The sequence below is a fragment of the Garra rufa genome, chromosome 5, assembly GCF_049309525.1.
Source record: "Garra rufa chromosome 5, GarRuf1.0, whole genome shotgun sequence".
NCBI classification, from domain to species: Eukaryota; Metazoa; Chordata; class Actinopteri; order Cypriniformes; family Cyprinidae; genus Garra; species Garra rufa.
In genome coordinates, this window is record NC_133365.1 from 2,805,163 (window position 1) to 2,812,406 (window position 7,244).

A 7,244-nucleotide genomic window follows, 5' to 3' on the forward strand; every position below is an offset into this window, starting at 1 on the left:
TTACCTGTGCACCTCACTATCCTCTTGTATCAATCTGTTTTGTCAATAAATCCCTTGTCATTCACTCTGCGATTGGGTCCTCCTTCCAGATCCCTGCCAGAACGAACCGGCCATATCAGGACCCAGCAGATGAGCTTCACTACTCCAGATTTTTTTCCCTAGTCCATTAAATTCTTTATTAATCCTGTCTTGTCAGTTTCAGATACTCCTGTGTTGACTGCGGCTGCTGCTTCCATCTCTGGGTCAGCCAAACCAATTCCAGGCACCCTTGATTTAACCAAGTTTGCTGCAGTAATCGCTCATCCAGTCAAGTCTGTTCCAGTAACATCTGAGCTGTAATTATTCCTGGATCAGTCAAGGCAGTTCCAGACACCCTTAAGTTGACTGAGGCCACTGTGGCTATCCTCACCAATAAAATCTGTTCCAGATATTCATGAGACTGTTGTGGCCATCAATATGTCTGTTAAATTGGCTCCAGACACCCCTGAGTTGACGGTTACTGATGTGGATGTCTATCCCAAAGTCAAGTCTGTTCCAGTTATTAGAGTCAACTAAGACCGCTGTGGTCATGGTGTACGTCAAACCAGCTTCAGACACTCCTGAGTCACCTGAAATCACTGCAGCTCTCCATGCCTCAAAGAAGTCTGTTTCAGTAATTCCTGAGATGATCAGTCCACTCTGGCCTTTACTGTGTCAGTCAAATCAGATCCAGTCACCTCTGAGTAGGCCAAGACTACTACTGCAGCCAAGTCAGTTCTAAACACTCTTGTATTGATCCAGACCGCCATGGCCTTCTCGCTGGCAATCAAGTCCCTCCTGTGATTTTTACCCAGACTGTTGTAACCCACCTCTGTGTTAACCAAGTCAGCTTCACTCAACCTTGTGTTGGCTGATCAATATTTTGTCACCCCCTCAGATGTGGAGAAGGAGGGGACATGTATTTAAACTTCTTTGCCCTCCTTCAGAAGTCTCAACTTGTGGGTCCAGGAGGACCTGAGTCACAAGGCCTCAAGCCTTGTGAGTCCAGAGGTGTCTAGTCCGGTGGCCTTGATCTTCAAGACTCAAGTTACAGTTTCGAAGTATTTTCCTTCGCTTCCCAGTCTAATTGACTCTTCTACAGAAGTTATGCCAAGAGACTGTTTCTGTTACTTCATGTCCTCAGAAGTTGTTTTCTGCCAGTCATGTCCAATGTGATTTTGCTCCTGCCTATCAAGTCACGTCTACAGAAGTTGTCCATGTTAGTCAAGTCAGCCCTTTGAGATTTGTTCCTCTGTCATGTCACGTCCTCAGAAGACCGTCCTGTCAATCGTGTCACATCCACAGAAGATGTTCCTGTCAAGTCCACAGAAGATACTCCTGTTAATTGTTTTAAGTCCCCAGAGATCACTTAAGTTTACCTAGATTGTTCCTGCCAGTCATGTTCAAGGAGACCATTCCTGTGTCCAGTCTCACCTTCAGAGGTTGCCCATACCTGTTATGCCTGGCCATATAAAGTGTCCCTGCCTGTCCTGTCACGCCTACAGAGGTCATTCCTGCCAGTCGGGTCATGGCTGTAGACTGCGTTTCTGCCTGTCAAGTTATGGCCATATAAAATGTTCCTGTCTGTCCTGCTATGTCCTCTGGGGTTGTCCCTGCCAGTTGGGTCATGGCCATAAGGATTGTTTCTGTTTTGTCAAACCCACAGAGGTTGTTTCTACTTGTCCTGCCTGGCCATTTAAAGTGTTCCTGCCTGTCCTGTCACACCTACTGAGGTCGTTCCTGCCAGTCGGGTCATGGCTGTAGACTGCGTTTCTGCCTGTCAAGTTATGGTCATATAAAATGTTCCTGTCTGTCCTGTTATGTCCTCGGAGGTCGTCCTTGCCAGTTGGGTCATGGCTACGAAGATCTGTCCCTGTTTGTCTTGTCCAGACCTCAGAAGTTGTTCCTGCTAGTCAAGTTGTGTCCTCTGAGATCATACCAGACCAGCTCTCGACTGTTTCTGATGAGTCCCTTGGAGGATGTTCCTACTAGTCATGTTCCACATGAGGAGGGCTGTTTCATCCTGTTCTTGAAGATTGTTCCAGTTTGTCTTGCTAAGCCCACAGAGGATGTTCCTGCTAATCAAGTTACTCTCCCTGAGATCATATCGGACCAGCTATTTGCTGCTTCTGACGAGTGCCTCAGAGGATGTACCTGCCAATCAAGTTGTGCCCACTGAGATCATACCAGATCAGCTATCTGCTGCCTCTTATATGTCCCTCAGAGGATGTTTCTGCTAGTCACACCTACCTGTGGAGGCTGTTCCTGAGCATCCTGCTCTCCTTGTCATAACCCCTGAAGATGTTCCTGTACAGTCTGTTCCAGCCTGTGAGTCTCTAGAGTTTGCTCAGAACACTGACTTCACTTCCCCCCCCCCCACCCACCCCGTTTCCTGTACTATCTGGGCCCCAACTGTTCCTACCCATGTTTGACTGCTGGGATTCGACGCCAGGAGGCGTCCATTGGGAGGGGGGTAGTGTCAGGGTCCTGCCCTGCCACCCTGTTTGTTTTGTCTTTTCTTTGTACATGCTTGTCTTATGTGTTAGCTCATGGCTTTGTTATTGTTGTTGTCAGTCATGTGCTTCAGCCCCTCCTCCTTGTTTCCTTTTTACCACGCCCTCCTGTTAGCCCTTGTTGAGTCTAATCATTTTCACCTGTTCCTCGTGTGCTTTCTTCTCTATTTATAGTTCCTCTAGTCATCTTGTTTTTGCCGGTTTGTTGTCATTCTCACCCCCACTATTTCTGTCTCTGCTTCTGTGGATGTGGCTGAGTATATTTTTCCCTCTTGTCTGGTTGGTCTTTTGCCCTAGTCTTGTCTAGTCCTGTGTATTCTATGTTTTTGTCTTGCTCCTTGTTTTTTGGGATTGTTTATTATTTTTCTTTGTATTTTAGTATAACTATAGTCCTTATAGACTTGTTTTTTGTTTGCATTTTTTGTATATTAAGTATTTTATGTTGTTAATTTGTTAACCATTTTCCTTTCTATTTTATTTATTTATTTTATTATTTTTGTTTGTTCTCCATCCTTCCTTGTAGTAATTTGTGTCCCTGTGGAGCCTTGTTCTGTCTTGTTTTGTGTTGTCACAGTTCCTGCCCTGTCCTGTTCCCTTGCCTGCAATCTGGGCTACGTCAGAGTGTGCAGTCCACAAGTATCTGAGCTCAGCTCTAAGGTGCTTTGCTCTGTTCTCACCACCTGCCAGGCCTTGCCACTCCCTCTGCTGCTAAAGTATTCTGCCAGTGGATGTCTGTGGTTCCCCTAGCTGTCTCTGTTTACTGTATTCCTGATCTTGTATTACCTGTGCACCTCACTATCCTCTTGTATCAATCTGTTTTGTCAATAAATCCCTTGTCATTCACTCTGCGATTGGGTCCTCCTTCCAGATCCCTGACAACATATGCTAAAACCACATATGGCATGTGATTTCATCAATCAAAAAAGCTGAAAGGTAGTCCCGACTCCTGCATAGTTACTACTGTGGGCAAACAAACAGTTGCTAATCTCGATTGTCTTCCATGGTATTGTTATTCATTTATTTATTTTCATTTTTGGTTGAACTATCCCTTAAAACTATCTTACGACTTATCCAAAAGCCAACTGGAGTCAGTTAAGGTGATGAGTTTGTAAATGTGGGTTGCACAAGTGCCCTGACCTTTAAGTAAAGACACTCAAGGCTTGGTTATTGACAAATCTGTTTTTGTCAAGAAAGATTGATTAGTGTGAGCAAATTCCAATAGCTTTCACAGTACCTTAAAACACATTACAGAGATAAACAAAGCTGGGAAGGGCAACCAAAGCTTTGCTAACATGACCTGGGTTTTTATGAATCCATGTTAAGATGACAAAAAAAAAAAAATATGGACTGTTGCCACTCTCCCTAGGAGTTGAACAATTATTTCAAAAGTGTATCAAGACATTTTAACTAAAGGATACCATCAAGACAACCATGAATATTCATTTGGTGGGGGATGTCTTCAAACTGCATTGTGAATGATCATTCATTGTACTTATTATTTTAGTCAGGTTGTGTTTGTCTGTAACTGTGAGTTAAATTACGATGCGGCCACATTTTTATCAGTAATCAATGCAGAATTCCAGATATTTTCAAAGGGTTCACAATCTTGTCCTTGCCAATATACTCTGCATTATGCAGGCAGAAGAATGACATTATTGTATTCAAAGATAATTAAGATAAAGATGAATACAAATCCTCAAATAACAATTTTCACAGTTATTCATTTAGAAGTCACAAATTTATTTGCCAAATCTGAAAGTTACAAAAACTGTCAACAGTTCAGAGAATTATTGCAATCTTGAGTGATATGTTTGTGGTGGGATCTCTCAGAGGCTCTGGTTTCATCTCCTGTCTTTCTAGAATAGATATCTAACTGACTCAATTCCAATCCAGTCCATGTTATGGTAACATGCATAACAGAAAAAAGCTCCAGTGCCATAATTGAAACCTTGTGCTTGTCATTTAGTCTGGTGTGCAGGTTTGGTGTGAGTCCAGTCACAAAGAGCTCTCAAAGGTTACACACACAGCATGCAAGCTTGGGGCAATAGTTTTCCGCCAGAGAGCAAAGGTTGGTAAACCTCCAGAAGAGTTTCATAAACACTGAAGCCATTATGAACCTATATATATAATTTTTTTTTCATAAGGTACAAAGTTGCTTTGAGGGTACTGCCACAGTAACAAACTATTGTACAATTTCCACACAAAATAATATAGTATTATTCAGTATTATAATGTTTCGTTTTGGGTGTAGCTTATTTGCAAATGCATATGTAAATTGCGCTGTACCTAGCTTACATTGTTCCCCCCCCCACCCCCCCACCCCCCCCACCCACCCCACCCCAAGACCACATTGATGATGTCATTCATGCTGTCTACACCCTTTGCTGTGAATGAGAACCTGGTTGTCAATGCATCAATCACAAGGTCAGAAAGACAAACTGTAATAAGTGAAACTCTAAAGGTAAAATGCATTGTTTCTGCACTACTAAGAATTGAATTGAAAAAAAAAATTAAATGTCAAAATTATTTAGACAAGCACAATCCCATGGCAAAGTGATGCCATTAGTTGCTGAGTCAGACTGCTCAAACAGAGCAATGTTTTGATAGTGCTACAGAATTTAAAAGTTTTAACTATTAAGACTTACACACTTTACCCTTAATTACCTAAATAAAATATGCTGCTTCATTTGGGTGTTTCTTCAGAACTAACCTCAGATTCTGTTCTGCCCTTCACAGTACAAATGAGAACAATGACACAACGCAAGATAATTGTGCAACTACATCTGTGGTAGTTAAACTTCCTGTTAATGTTGTGGTAAATGAGTAAGTGTCAAATTTCATTTCTCACTATGAGTGTTTACTGTACAGTCTATACAGCAAGTGATTCTTAGTTAACATTTTCCAGTTATTTAAAGTTTAGTGTATTTACTTGAGATTTTGGTTTAGTGTGCATGTTCTTAATATTTCTTAATAATGTCACTTATTTGATGTTTCAGTGGAGGGTCAACTCGGTTTGTTGAATATCCTAACAGTGCACAGATTGAGCATGTGTATACGGTAAAAACAATAATTCCGCAATATGTGCTTTTTTAAAGTGAAACACAATGAAAAAGTACCCTGTTTAGGCTTATTGTGTATTATTTATCAGTGCACATAATTCCAAAGAAACTAATTCGGTAACACTTTATAATAACGTTCAGTTGTAAGTCATTTATAAGTGGTTAGTTAATGATAAATAATGATTTGCAAAACATTCATAAATGTTTAATAAGTGATATGCTAACAATTTGTGTATGTATTGTTAATTAATTTACAAGTAATTAGTTAATGATGAACGAATCATTTACAAAACATGATAATGCATTCATATATTATTAATAAGTGATATGTTAGTATTTTATATATATGTTTTGTAGATTAAGTTATAAATCATTTACAAGTGATTAGATAATGATGAACTAATAATTTACAGAACATGACTATACATTCACAAATGATTATTAAGTAATATGTTAACAATTTACAAATCTGTCATAAGTTATCTTAAAAAATAGTCTGTTTGAATCATGAAATAATCAAACAGATCCTTAGTAAGTAGTTAATATGTTACTAGTTAATATATTTGTCACTTAAAAATAATTAAAATATCAATCATTTAAATGTTTATCCTTGACTGAAGATCGCATCATGTATAAACCTTTTACAAATCTTTCTGCATCCCCTAATCTAAAGTGTAAACAATTCATCAGTTATAAATGTTTTACTCATTATTCAAAGGTCTTTCACCCAGTGTGTATACCCACCTGATACCCACACAACCTGTAACCGGCAGGTTTGTAAAACATTGACAACTGATGAGTAGTTTACACTTTAGATTAGGGGATGCAGGAAGTGTTGTTAATGATTTATTCATGAATTTACACAACAGCTTTTGAATACTTTGAAGTGTGTACTGCAATGTAAGGGCTGACTGGTGAGGGTAGATGTCTTCTCTGGCAAACATGAGCTGCGCCCCAAATGACGCACTATACACTCTGCACTTATTCACTATGTATTTATGCACTATGCACCATGTAGTGCAGGGGTCACCACACTCAGTCCTGGAGGGCCGGTGTCCTACAGAGTTTAGCTCCAACCCTAATCAAACACACCTGAACCAGCTTATCAAGGTCTTAATAGGTATACTTGAAACTTCTTGGCAGGTGTGTTGAGGCAAGTTGGAGCTAAACTCTGCAGGACACCGGCCCTCCAGGATCAAGTTTGATGACCCCTGATGTAGTGTATGAATTATATAAGGTTATTTTGTATTTTATAATACCCTAAACAAACGTTCACAGGAACCTCAATTTTTTTTTCATATCAGCTTCAAATTTGGAAAAACTTATTTAGATGTAAGGCTTCAAATTGATATCAAATTTATGATTATTAAATGATTATTATTTCATCATTAACTAATCACTTATAAAAGACTTACAACTGAACGTTATTATAAAGTGTTACCACTAATTCTTGTCTTTTTAATCTTCCGAATATAAGCTGTAAGTTTTTCTGTTTCCTGTTTATGCTATCTTGTTTATAATGTTAACCAAAGCCACATCATTGACTTGGTTTTAGGATTTGGTTGGTACAGGTAATGATGTGTTAGGGGCATTGCTCCACAATTCACTGCAAATTTACATTCGCTATCAAATAAATTGAAGTCCATTTTTTTCT